This window comes from Pongo pygmaeus, chromosome 6 (assembly GCF_028885625.2).
Source record: "Pongo pygmaeus isolate AG05252 chromosome 6, NHGRI_mPonPyg2-v2.0_pri, whole genome shotgun sequence".
In the NCBI taxonomy this organism is placed as follows: Eukaryota; Metazoa; Chordata; class Mammalia; order Primates; family Hominidae; genus Pongo; species Pongo pygmaeus.
In genome coordinates this window covers 135,552,312-135,565,236 of record NC_072379.2, presented here as the reverse complement: position 1 = coordinate 135,565,236, position 12,925 = coordinate 135,552,312, and positions in this window count along the sequence as shown.

Below are 12,925 nucleotides of genomic sequence, written 5' to 3'. Positions count from 1 at the left end.
GCTGATAAGCAACTTCAGCAAAGTCTCAGGATACAAAATCAATGTGCAAAAATCACAAGCATTCTTATACATCAATAACAGACAGACAGAGAGCCAAATCATGAGTGAACTCCCATTCACAATTGCTTCAAAGAGAATAAAATACCTAGGAATCCAACTTACAAGGGATGTGAAAGACCTCTTCAAGGAGAACTACACACCACTGCTCAAGGAAATAAAAGAGGATACAAACAAATGGAAGAACATTCCATGCTCATGGGTAGGAAGAATCAATATCATGAAAATGGCCATCCTTCCCAAGGTAATTTACAGATTCAATGCCATCCCCATCAAGCTACCAATGACTTTCTTCACAGAATTGGAAAAAACTACTTTAAAGTTCATATGGAACCAAAAAAGAGCCCGCATCGCCAAGTCAATCCTAAGCCAAAAGAACAAAGCTGGAGGCATCACACTACCTGACTTCAAACTATACTACAAGGCTACAGTAACCAAAACAGCATGGTACTGGTACCAAAACAGAGATATAGATCAATGGAACAGAACAGAGCCGTCAGAAATAACGCCACATATCTACAAGTATCTGATCTTTGACAAACCTGAGAAAAACAAGAAATGGGGAAAGGATTCCCTATTTAATAAATGGTGCTGGGAAAACTGGCTAGCCATATGTAGAAAGCTGAAACTGGATCCCTTCCTTACACCTTATACAAAAATCAATTCAAGATGGATTAAAGACTTAAATGTTAGACCTGAAACCATAAAAACCCTAGAAGAAAACCTAGGCATTACCATTCAGGACATAGGCATGGGCAAGGACTTCATGTCTAAAACACCAAAAGCAATGGCAACAAAAGCCAAAATTGACAAATGGGATCTAATTAAACTAAAGAGCTTCTGCACAGCAAAAGAAACTACCATCAGAGTGAACAGGCAACCTACAAAATGGGAGAAAATTTTCGCAACCTACTCATCTGACAAAGGGCTAATATCCAGAATCTACAATGAACTCAAACAAATTTACAAGAAAAAAACAAACAACCCCATCAAAAAGTGGGCGAAGGACATGAACAGACACTTCTCAAAAGAAGACATTTATGCAGCCAAAAAACACATGAAAAAATGCTCACCATCACTGGCCATCAGAGAAATGCAAATCAAAACCACAATGAGATACCATCTCACACCAGTTAGAATGGCAATCATTAAAAAGTCAGGAAACAACAGGTGCTGGAGAGGATGTGGAGAAATAGGAACACTTTTACACTGTTGGTGGGATTGTAAACTAGTTCAACCCTTGTGGAAGTCAGTGTGGCGATTCCTCAGGGATCTAGAACTAGAAATTCCATTCGACCCAGCCATCCCATTACTGGGTATATACCCAAAGGACTATAAATCATGCTGCTATAAAGACACATGCACACGTATGTTTATTGCCGCATTATTCACAATAGCAAAGACTTGGAACCAACCCAAATGTCCAACAATGATAGACTGGATTCTCCTACTTATTCTAAATTCTACTTATTCCACTACTTATTCTAAATAATCCACATTTTTGTTATATTTATGAGGATGGAAATAATCAATATTTTTACAAAGTTGCACCTGCAAAAAAAAAGTCCTTGATAACAATTATACATTTACTGGCTCATGCCTGTAATCCCAGAACTTTGGGAGGCCGAGGCAAGTGAATCATGAGGTCAGGAGTTCAAGACAAGCCTGATCAATTACAGTAAGTGGATTGATAGTTTTGTTCAGGTCATTTATGTGTTTATCAATGTTCTGTCTACTTATTCTATCAACTACTAAGATAGGAGGTTACAGTCTAAAACTGTAGTAGTGAATCTGCCTATTTCTATTTTATGTTTTTCTATATCTATTTTGTATTTTTCTTTGCATATTTTTCTTCATGTATTTTGAAGCCCTGTTGTTGATAAAGATACATGAGTGTTATGTCTCTTTGGCGAATTGACCACTTCATTTTGTATAGTGTCCATCTTTATCATAACTTAATAATATTCCTATGCTTAAAACTACTACTTTGAAATTATGATAGCTATTATAGTTCTATTTTGATTGGTGTTTGTATGGTATACCTTCCTCAACATTTTTCTCTTAAACACAAATATTTGTTTATATTTAAAGTGTATTTTTTGTAGACAGCACATAGATGCATCTTACATTTTTATCCAATTTAATGAATTGTGTCTTTTAACTTGTATGTTTAGACCATTCTCAATCACTATTTCTTCAAATATTTCTTCTTCCTATTCTTGTTTCCCTTTTGGCATTCCAATTACTCATATTTCAATAACTCAATTACACATTATATGGTTATGTATTATCACAGATATAGATGTTTCATTCCTGTCAAACTCTGTTTCTCAGACTCTCTCTCCCACTCTCTCTCAGACATACACACATATTTCGGTTTGGTTAATTTCTATTAACCTATCCTCAAGTTTAGTGATTTTTTTTTCCTGAGCTCTGTCAAGTCTCCTCATGAGCCTGTTTCAAGCATTCTTTACTTCTCTTACTTTGATTTTGAAATCTAGTACAGATGCTCCTTGATTTACAATGCGGTTACATACTAAAAAAGCCATTATAAGTTGAAAATATCATGTTGTAAGACATTTAATACTCTGATAATCCTATCATAAAGTCAAAAAGTTGTAAGTTGAATCATCATATTTCCAGATTTTCCTCAATTTACTGTGGGGCTACGTCCTGATAAACCCATTATACAGTCAAAAATCTTAGGTCAATTGATTTTTGTATAAGGTGTAAGGAAGGGATCCAGTTTCAGCTTTCTACATATGGCTAGCCAGTTTTCCCAGCACCATTTATTAAATAGGGAATCCTTTCCCCATTTCTTGTTTTTCTCAGGTTTGTCAAAGATCAGATAGTTGTAGATATGTGGCATTATTTCTGATGGCTCTGTTCTGTTCCATTGATCTGTATCTCTGTTTTGGTACCAGTACCATGCTGTTTTGGTTACTGTAGCCTTGTAGTATAGTTTGAAGTCAGGTAGTGTTACACCTTATACAAAAATCAATTCAAGATGGATTAAAGACTTAAATGTTAGACCTAAAACCATAAAAACCCTAGAAGAAAACCTAGGCATTACCATTCAGGACATAGGCATGGGCAAGGACTTCATGTCTAAAACACCAAAATCAATGGCAACAAAAGCCAAAATTGACAAATGGGATCTAATTAAACTAAAGAGCTTCTGCACAGCAAAGGAAACTACCATCAGAGTGAACAGGCAACCTACAAAATGGGAGAAAATTTTCACAACCTACTCATCTGACAAAGGGCTAATATCCAGAATCTACAATGAACTCCAACAAATTTACAAGAAAAAAACAAACAACCCCATCAAAAAGTGGGCGAAGGACATGAACAGACACTTCTCAAAAGAAGACATTTATGCAGCCAAAAGACACATGAAAAAATGCTCACCATCACTGGCCATCAGAGAAATGCAAATCAAAACCACAATGAGATACCATCTCACACCAGTTAGAATGGCAATTATTAAAAAGCCAGGAAACAACAGGTGCTGGAGAGGATGTGGAGAAATAGGAACACTTTTACACTGTTGGTGGGACTGTAAACTAGTTCAACCCTTGTGGAAGTCAGTGTGGCGATTCCTCAGGGATCTAGAACTAGAAATTCCATTTGATCCAGCCATCCCATTACTGGGTATATACCCAAAGGACTATAAATCATGCTGCTATAAAGACACATGCACACGTATGTTTATTGCAGCATTATTCACAATAGCAAAGACTTGGAACCAACCCAAATGTCCAACAATGATAGACTGGATTAAGAAAATGTGGCACATATACACCATGGAATACTATGCAGCCATAAAAAGTGATGAGTTCATGTCCTTTGTAGGGACATGGATGAAATTGGAAATCATCATTCTCAGTAAACTATCGCAAGAACAAAAAACCAAACACCACATATTCTCACTCATAGGTGGGAATTGAACAATGAGAACACATGGACACAGGAAGGGGAACATCACACTTCAGGGACTGTTGTGGGGTGGGGGGAGGGGGGAGGGATAGCATTGGGAGATATACCTAATGCTAGATGACGAGTTGGTGGGTGCAGCGCACCAGCATGGCACATGTATACATATGTAACTTACCTGCACGTTGCGCACATGTACCATAGAGCCTAAAGTATAATAAGAATAAGAATAAGAATAATAATAATAAAAAGAAAAAAAATAATGAATATATTTGGGCTACTTAAAACTTAAAAAAAAAAAATCTTAGGTCAAATCTTTGTAAGCTGGAGACCGTTTATATTTTTATTTGGTTCTTTTTAAAATTTTCCAATTGCTCTGTTTAAATTACCTGTATGACCTTCCATGTTGTCTACCTTTTTCATTAGAAACTTTAATATATTAATCATAATTAAGGTTTCTGTCTGATGGTATGACACTTCCAATGTCTATGATATACATAAATCTTGTTTGGGTGATTGTTTTGTCTTTTCTGTGTTTTGTTGCCTTTTTGGTATGTTTTCAAATTTTTTTGTTAAAAGCCTAATATGTTATATAGAACAGCAGACACTAAAGTAAATAATCTTGGAGATAAATATCCTTCTACTAGATCTGTAGTGTGGGAGTTTTTATTAATTCAAGAATTGAAAAATTATTGTTGCTATGGTTAGCCTCAGTTTGCCATAAGCTTCAAATTTCTCAAGTGATATCTTCTTAGTGTGTGGAATAATTAGCCAAAGGATGTTTTTTTTCCCCTCAATGTCCGCTCTTGGCTTGGCAATGAGCCTCTTCTCTTGGCTTTTAATCTTCCCTTTGAGTTAGTGCCCAGAGATAATCTGCCCTTTTCAGCTCTATCAGATGTTTAGACTATTATTTTTACTCAATACTGGTTAGTGTGGTGGTGCTGATTGGGTAAGGAAGTAGGAGAAAATTTTTTCTGTAATTTTCATTAAGCCTGAGTCTTAGGCAGGCATCTGTGTACTTGGTCCTCAGAGGCTTGTTATTCACAAGTGTTTCTGCCCTTCCTGGACTTCTGGCCAATATGTATTCCTGATCTTCCACCAGGTATAGAACTGATTTTGTGAGTTTTTTTTTCTTTCCTTTTTTCTGTTCCCTTCCCCTGGCTGGAGTTGGTTTCCATCAGTTCTCTCTGGCCACAGTTTTTGTTTTCCTTCCCCTTCAGATTAAGCCTTTATTCTCTGAGGGAGATAAAGAAGGTGAATTTGGTTGAATTCTGGTAGTGGCTGCTGTTATCCCCCAGCCAGCCCCACTGGATGAGTTTTCTCAATATTTCCCCGGTCTTCTCTGTGAATAACTGATGTGGTTCCCAAAAGAAAAGCATGTGAAGCCCCCTACGTCTGTGTCTCCCAGGGCCTCCTCACTTTCCCGCTTGCCTGGTACCGGTTGTTCCTTTGCATGTTTAGTGCTTCCTTCTGGAACTCTTGTAAGCCAGGCTTGGTGATGACAAAATCTCTCAGCATTTGCTTGTCTGTAAAGGATCTCATTTCTCCTTTGCTTAGGAAGCTTAGTTTGGCTGGATATGAAATTCTGAATTGAAAATTCTTTTAAGAATGTTGAATATTAGCTTCCACTCTCTTCTGGATTGTAGGGTTTCTGCCGAGAGATCTGCTGTTAGTCTGATCGGCTTCCCTTTGTGGGTAATCCAACCTTTCTCTCTGGCTGCCCTTAACGTTTTTTTCTTCATTTCAACCTTGGTGAATCTGATGATTATATGTCTTGGGGTTGCTCTTCTCAAGGAGTATCTTTGTGGTGTTCTCTGTATTTCCTGAATTTGAATGTTGGCCTATCTTGCTAGGTTGGGGAAGTTCTCCTGGATAATATCCTGAAGAGTGTTTTCCAACTTGGTTCCATTCTCCCCATCACTTTCAGGTACAATAAACACATGTGGAGAAACAGGAACACTTTTACACTGTTGATGGGAGTGTAAATTAGTTTAACCATTGTGGAAGACAGTGTGATGATTCCTCAGGGATCTAGAACTAGAAATATCATTTGACCCAGCAATCCTATTACTGGGTATATACCCAAAGGATTATAAATCATTCTGCTATAAAGACACATGCACACTTATGTTTATTGCGGTACTGTTTACAATAGCAAATTCTTGGAACCAACCCAAATGCCATCAATGATAGACTGGATAAAGAAAACGTGGCACATATATACCATGGAATATGATGCAGTCATAAAAAAGGATGAGTTCATGTCCTTTGCAGGGGCATGGATGAAACTAGAAACCATCATTCTCAGCAAACTAACACAGGAACAGAAAACCAAACACCACATATTCTCACTCATAAGTAGGAATCGAACAACAAGAACACAGGGACACACGGAGGGAAACATCACACACTGGGGCCTGTCGGGGGTTGGGGGCTAGGGGAGGGATAGCATTAGGAGAAACACCTAATGTAGATGACAGGTTGATGGGTGCAGCAAACCACCATGGCATGTGTATACCTGTGTAACAAACCTGCACGTTCTGCACACGTACCTCAGAACTGAAAGTATAATAAAATAAAGAAAGCATTTGAAATATGCATTGAAACAGACGTATATATATAAAGCAACATTAGAGACCTATTTTTTTTCTCATGTAGATACCTGTATAGATACCTATATAGTAGTAAAAATCTTAAGAACTGGGAGATTAAATGCTATTTATTATTAATTTTTTAAATATTAATTTATAGAACTTCATTTATCTTTCAAGACGAAATTAATTTCCAAGAGATAGAATACCAAGGAGGAGAGGATATTGATTAGTCCCTTTACAGCCATTCTCCAAATGTCCAGAGTCCACATTTGCCTTTTTTGATCTCTTGGTTTAACTTGGAAGCCTCCATGTTCTCTCACTATCCTTTGTCTCTACTTATACAAAACCACTGGTCCTTATTACTAATATCTCTACGAGAGTCCCACAGGTAACCTCCATTATCTCCATCCAAACCTGTGTCTTTTTGTGCCAGTCCTTCTGATTGGAGCACATTCCTTCCCATATCTGACAATTGACTTCTTTGTCTTCATCTGTCATGTCACATTCCTTATACTTAATATTTTTTTAAAAAATCATTTTTCCATTAATTATGATATTTCATTCCTTTCAAACATTAGTGATTTGTTCATACCTTCTATTTCGTTCTCCTTCGTTTGGTAATGCATTTCCTATTTCTTGTCCTTGATGAATCCTGATACTAAGTAACATACTATGGAAAAGCTGCCCATGTAGATAACCCCATCCTTCCTGTTTTATCACCTCAGGCCCTAATGAAACTCCTGGTTCAATGCTCAGTGAGGATCCCTGTCATCATTTTAGGCCTCCACTATTTGACACTGAATATTGAGAAAAAACTTAAACAAAATGAACTCAATGCTGGACTAGGGTTTGTCATGATGCTACATTATACCAAGAGTTAAAATAATCAAATTTTTTTTATTTTGTAGAATGGCAGAATTGACAACTTTGACATTTTATGGAAAACACTTATACATAGAAATAAATACATGTAAAAGTTGAAATTTTGAAGTCAAGATCATAAAATCTTCTCACTTTGATTTGAGAACATTTATTTGCTACATTTCACCACAGCCCATTTACATGATATTGTCAGCATAGAATGGAATATTAAAAAAAGTATAATGTAATACTGGAAGCATTTCCTTCCTGGTTTATATTTAATATTTTAAGTATAAAGGAGGAGGCAGTTTTAACTACTTTCCCTCCCACTCACACATCCCAAACTGTATTTTCGACTGGGGTTCAAGCTATAACTCCAAGCTGATGTTGGAGCCTTTGGTCCATTGCAATACTTTTTCTATCCAATTTGCAGAAACATTCGTGCTTCAGGCCCTTGGCCTGCAAAAGCTAATTTAAGATGATGTGACAGGAATTTCGAGCTTTTGCTGAGAATATAAGAAATAATGCAATCGAAGCAAAAAATGGAAAAGAATAAATATATACTGACTTTCCCTATGCTGTCTCCATATAATAGCTAGTTTTTTTATTTTCTTGTATTTTGCTTTAGCTTTAGTTTATTATCAATAAGTTTGATTTTTATTATGTGTATGTTGTTTAAATATTTATTTTTGCCAGTTGCAATCAACTGCAAAAATATAAAAATACTAAAGTGGCAATGTGACACAATAATTAGCATTGGCTATTGAGTAAGAAACACAAATGTGAGGAAGTGGTCTGAGTTCCACTAGATCTGTGACCTAGGGCAAATTGGCTAAATAATCCTACACTCAGGTTCTCTATCTGTATCATGGGAAATATAGTAACACCTAAATAATAACATCAGTGTCTCCATTTGTGCTGTACATTTTCCACTTGTTTGGCTCCCTTTTCCTCACTAGAACAACTTTCAGTCTTCTCAGTTCTGTTCTAAACACCAGGAGGGTGGATCCCCAAGTGCTTGATTATGTGGGATCCTTGGCTTTCTTTAATGGGTTTGAATTAATGAGAGAAACCAGCAAGAAATCTAAAAATGGAAAGAGATAATTCTGGGTACTTTTATCTCTCCATCTTTAATTTAGTATTGTGGTTGTGGCAGGGGGCGTGTCCCTTGACTTCTCAGGCTCCTGTTGGTGACTCTTCCCTTTGTAGCTCCAGGTCTTCCTATATCCCAGTAACATGACTTCCCTCCTTGCCCTCTTAGGTTTAAGGGTAGTAATGGCTTTCTACTAATGCTAAACTCTGGATACCTGAATATTGCTCACACATTCCCTAACTCTGCCAACAGTGTTGAAAATAGTATCTTCATCCAAAAATAGCACTATTAAAAGCAACATCAAGTTAATTCTGTTATTTGGGGGTTTGATAGAAATGGACTTCATAATTTTATAAATAACAACTTTCATCCAATTTTACTTTCATTTGGGTTTTTGTATCTCTCAGATTATTTACATTCTTTCTGTATGAATTTTTTCTATTTCAGCTATTTTTTCTCTTGAGGTGCAGTGAATTAGAAATGCACATAGACCTTTAGGCACAGAAACATCATGGGTTTGAAGATGAAATGTTAAACTTTTAAAATAATTTCCCATATCTAACTTAATATGAATATTTAATTATTCTTCTTGGGCCTAGAAAATATGTTGAGAAACATTGTTTAGGGGACAGTCTATGATCACATATACACACATGCTCACACATGTCCTGGGTCACAATTTAGAAAAATAGTCCTGCTGACTTTTACTAATCATTAGCAATATTTTTCAGTCTTCTTCACATTCCTATTATAAGTCACAGGGCAGGTTCTTCTAGTAGCCATAGGTACCCTTAGTTCCTATGAAACTATCCAAGGTTTCATCCAGCTTCCTTGGCTCTACAGACAGAGGCAGAAGGAATTATTCCTTTGACGTCTTAAGAACTGTGAACTTTGCCCTCCTCCTATACTCTTATGACTAAAAATAAAGGCAGCGAAAAAGAATTGTAACTGTGTTTGAACTGCAAGCTTTCAGAGCAGCATTGCTGTTTTAGCAGATGCCACTGCCTTATATTAACTGTGACAGAAGTTGCATGTGCTGAGCCAAAGGAGAAAATAAATGTTTATTATCAGACTGCAGAGCTAAAAGCCAAAGGCAGGGGATGGGAGACAAACGCACAGAAAACCACAGATGAAGGAAGTGCCATGGAGACCAGCTCACTAAATCTGTGCACATCCACACTTATATAAATCAAAGTAATTCAATCAGGCAGATTCCAGATATGTTCCTATTGGGTGCCAGAATTGTATCTGAGGAAATAAACAGAAACTAGAATAATCTTTATCAAAGTGACTAATTTTCCAAAGTATATCCTGGTCCCTCAATACTTCCTGGTTTAAAGTTCTAAGCTCCCTCTGAAGAGACTGGAATTATTCTGGAAATACTAATATAATAAATTAGGGAATCCCTGAACCACTAAACACATTTATCAGATGTGGTGTACTTTGAAAAATTGGTATGATGCTTCCATGGTTTTGGATCTTAATGGAACAGCCTGAGAAGGGGTCTACTATAGTCCTAAATTAACAACTAAGTTAAATTCAGAATGTTTCTAGCATCGTCCCCCAAAAAAGCACAGTGTTGAAACTTCCCCAATGGAATCAACAGAAGTGCTCTAGGGATCATCTAAACCAACCATGCTTCCAGGATTCATCTAGTTTTAGACAGCTTTTGGGAAACATAATGCTCCCAAACTTTGACCCAGCTCAACCTTTAGGTTGCACATGGGAAGACCTAAAGATTTAACACATATGCAAATATTTGTCACACATAGAAGCTTTAACAATAATTTTTCAAAATTTACAGAAACATGAAAAAACAGATACCCATTCAATGAGTATATGAATTAGGAAAACCATATACCTGATCCAAACAAATACACTTATAAAAATGAGAGCAGTGGTTTTAATACTGTGCTAAGATAGCAGTTATTAGCCATGTCCAAACTGGGCAAACCAGGGTGTACAATCTTTCAAGCATAATTCAACATGGCTAGATTGTTTGAGGAAGAAGGCATGGAGTTGAGAATAAAAGTCAGTCAGTGACAAATTATTCTAGAGGATTTTGAATTTCAGCCAAAGATACTTTGGTTTTCTTTATAGATATGAGGAAATCATTCCATAAATCTATCAATTTGAGAGATTAGGTGCCATATCAATGTGTTTCTTTGTATAAATCTAAAAGTCAAGGGCAAATATATTCTTTATCATTCTTTTACAAAGTGTCTTGCGCCTATCAGACGAAGTCTTCTAAGTGTTACATGTTCCAAACATTTATTTACCACTTGCTCTACACAAGGCATAGTATTTGGATGGGGAGATACACAAATGATGTAGGCCCGGACCTCTAAGGAAAACATAATGATTTACATACACTAGCTAGATTTACCACGGAGCAGAATAAAGTTAAATGGGATAGTTCAAGCAGAGTCTCTGTTTCCTATTCCCTTTGTTTTCTGCTTAATAAGAAATACAGTACTCTCTAACCAAGGGCTCAATAAATTGTTTAGTTTATAAATTATGGAAATATATCATTTTCATAAACACAAGTATTCCCAATAAGATGGATATTAGAATGAAATGCCTTTATTGGACCAATTATTCGCAACCCAGGGCACTTAGTAAAAGATAGCATGCAGAGAGTTGATTGACAAATTGTATTAGCACGGCCAATTTTGTCAAAATGCATTTTCTTTTTGGTTTTTATTATCCTGCAAAACCTAGCCTGCAGGATCGACTCTTTCCACATGCACAGGATTAATCCATTTTTGAATGCATAGCAATTTAATGCAGGGGAGTTCCTTATGCAAGCAATTCTCTGAGAAATTTAATAGGCTGCAAAGAAAGTGGAGTTGATTATTATTAAGCAGTGTAAACAAGCCGTGAGATTGTTGTATGCTTAGGACAACAAGATAAATATATATCTCATCTCAAATTATACCTATCACAGTCTAATGAAACAGCACACATAGATTTTTTTTTCTCTAGACTGTGATACTTAGCTTCTGTAATTCTTTGTAAATACTGCTCTAACCCCTTGATTTAAAATCTGAGTGTTCAAATCTTAGAGTTTAGTCATGTTGCTAGTTACTGAGAAACAAAATAATAAAAATGAGGGAAAAGTCATTATTGTTATACATTAAACATAATGGTATATTCCAAATACAACCCAGTTATTTTCATAAATTTGAGTATATAAAAGTTGAGAGTATATGGCTATATTCTAGATATATTTCAAAGTAGACCTTAGTCTTGTCCTCCCAAGATACAGATATTAATCAAATGTTTTCTGATGCTTATAAAACATTGAATTTGGCATCATCTTCAATTCAATTTATCATAAATAGGAACTGAATAATCCAGAAATTTAAAGCTCTTAATTGGACACTGGACATCCTTTAAGCTTCACAAATCTATTTATGATGGATTTCATACAGTAAGGGATAATATGGTAGCCTAAAAAGCTTAATGCAGTGATAATGTTTATACTACTAAAGGCTATTTTAGGACTTAGAAGAATTTTTTTTTTTTAACGTAGTGATACGTGAGGTTTTGAAAAGACAAGCAAATTGTTTAAAGATTAATACATTTAACATACTATTATTATAATATATAGACTTTCTTTTCCATGAATTCCATAGGAAGTAACACAAACTAAGAAACTGAGGCTAGAGAGACATTCACCAGCAAGTTAACGAGTGACAAAAATCAAGACTAACTCATGGGTCTCTTGAATCTTGATTTAAGATTCTTTCAATTAGGGGTGTGTGTGTGTGTAAGGAGACAGAGAGAGAAAGAAAGATGGGGAGAAAGAGCGAGAGAGAGAAAGACAGACTTCAAATTAAATATTAAATGCTGCCTTATCGTTTATGAATTAGAACTTTATTTTCATTCTTATAGCTAATCAGCTACATTTTGGTTGTTTTTAGTTGTCAAGAAAAAGCACCTGAAACTATTATAAGAGCATTACTCTTCAAAATGAAATCCAATAATAGTTTCCATTTGACTTAACTCTAGTGGCTATAATCAAGGCATTATTTACCATTTAAGATAATATTCAATGTAGAGAACATATATATAAATTATTATTACATATTTATCAATTATCCCTTGTATTGATGCACACACAAACAGATGCACCATTGTTCTCCATTCTAATATAGGAAAAGTGAGTCCCAAAAAAAATACCTTTGAAAAGTTTAAGCAAATAGTTGATGAAGTATTTATTGTTACTTCTTTTTATCAAGTTGAGGGAAATGAGTTAGTAGTTTTACATGGTAAATGCCAAAACTTCTAGAAACCCTTCTCATACACTAGCAACAAGAAGCAACTCAAAATAAACTGTCTAAACAGTATATGACTTAATTAGGTAGCAGATTGATCAATG